Consider the following 2,223-nt stretch of genomic DNA (forward strand, 5'->3'; position numbering starts at 1 on the left):
GAAATTCACAGGAAGCTGCTTGAAATAACTGAATTTTTAAATTATATGACTTTTGTAAACATTTCGAGACTAATTTTACACCACTGAAATATGAGAAAGCACTCGCTTAGGAGGAATGACAACTGGTAGTGCAACAGCGCTTATAGAGCTATCAGTTGACACCTCACAGAACACATAACAGGCTGTTCAAAGATAGCAACACTGGAGTGGACGACAATACTCCGGTGGAATGAGCTTTAGTGTTCACAAGGATTAACTCTTCTTTTATTATCTTTAACCCAAGGAAACGTTGTTCAAAGAAAGGTGGTTTAATGTAGGTAGAGTATAATAATCCCTAGCAGCCTGTCTCCAAGGTTTACTTTACTTTTTTAGACTTTACTGTCTAGCACATGAGCACACCTGCAGAGAATCACATTATCACCGAGTCCTAGAAGTCACAACCTAAAAATAAGTAAATAAATATATAAAATATATAAGCGTGACCTCATACATCTTCTGGGTTTCTAATTTTCTTCTATTTGAGGTTTTAAAAAATTTAAAAACACAGCTCTGCCTGTGAACACAGTAGCCCCACCCACCTGACGATCGAATGTTTGTTTGTCAGGGGTAACCAATGAGAAGAAAGCTGGTGTAAAGATAGGTGGAAGCTGATATGTATAACTTAAAGTTACTAAAGACCCAGTTGATCACCAGAAAAATGTGAGGAAGTTAATGCAAAGAAATATCAGGTTCTTTTCTGGGCTACCTCCTTGCGAGTGGGCAGATGAAGACAGAGCTCGAAACAAATAAAAGCTGTAGTGCACTGGGTTGTTCCCACCTCACCCATCCCCCTCTGTTAACAGCTCAGGAAAGCATGGGACGAGGCCAAGGGTGTGTTTCTTGAGACAGCTGAACGACATAAGAAGCTGGCAGATTGATGGAGGACACCTGTTTTCATTTAGATCAACATGTTTGGTTGTCATCAATGACATCTCTTTAGAGCCCCTATGTAATTGAAGAAATCATAACTCCATCCACTGTCTGTCTAAAACTACCTAAATCTACGATAATTCATTCAGCATGTCATGTCTCCCAGCTGAATCCTGTCTCAGTCCTCTGTTCTCTTACCTCCATGTTTTGCTTGGCTTCTAAGTGCTTACTCTTGCTCTTGCCACTGCTTCCAGTAACCCCCTGGTGTGTCATCTTCCTCGTGGCTTTGTTGAAATTCTCCTTTGTGATTTTGAAACTCAAACTTCGGTTTAGATTTGGAATCGTTTTATTTCCTCATCTGTCTGCTCACCCACTAACAGCGCTGTTCCCTGGCTTGTAATTCTCTAATAGTCATCATTCTTTCTAGATTGTAGGATGTCATGACCAGTAATATGTCAAACACTGATCATTTTATTCTACATGACAGACAAGATTGTTCTTTGTGCAAAGATAGCAAACAATGTCAGTCTGCATGAGCCTTGTAGCAGTACTGATTGAAGCAACTGCATAGAGGGAAACACTGTTCTGTGATCAGTGACCAGAGCCCCTCGGCCATTTAATAAAAATAATGGATTGCATTTATATAACGCTTTTTGGGGCCCTCAAAGCACATACTGGCGGAGGCAAACTACAGTTGTAGCCACAGCTGCCCTGGGGCAGACTGACAGAAGCGAGGCCGCCATATCGCACTATCAGCCCCTCTGGCCAACACCAGTAGGCGGCAGGTGAAGTGTCTTGCCCAAGGACACAACGACCCAGACTGTCCGAGCAGGGGCTCGAACCGGCAACCTACCGGTTACAAGACAAACTGACAACTCTTTGAGCCACGATTGCCCCATTTCTGTCATTATCATTTCAACAAAGCAAACAGCTGAATTTTGAATACCACGCTCACATAAAAATGCAGGGTCACACCAGGCCTAGGGTGCGATGTTGGATGGCCTTTCTGTCTCAGTCCACAGAAGACAGTTTGTTTCCATTCACTCGCTCACAGAAAAAAAAGCTGCTGTTGTGAAGAGGAAAGCCTGCTGATTCAAATTCATTTAATTTAGTTTCAGTGATATGTAATTGCTCAGAGTTGACTTAAGACTTAAGATGCGTGGAAAAAAGGAAGCTCCCTCGTGATTAACAGAGACTAATGGGTTTTGAAGAAATAGAACTAAGTTTATTTTTTTCCTTCCTCTTTTGTCTTCTGTAAAATTCTCACTGAAGTATGATGACAGACAATTTGGAACAAAGACAGGAAAAGTCTGG

This window comes from Pundamilia nyererei, unplaced genomic scaffold (assembly GCF_000239375.1).
Source record: "Pundamilia nyererei isolate P.nyererei 1_Seehausen unplaced genomic scaffold, PunNye1.0 scaffold00024, whole genome shotgun sequence".
Lineage (NCBI taxonomy): Eukaryota > Metazoa > Chordata > Actinopteri > Cichliformes > Cichlidae > Pundamilia > Pundamilia nyererei.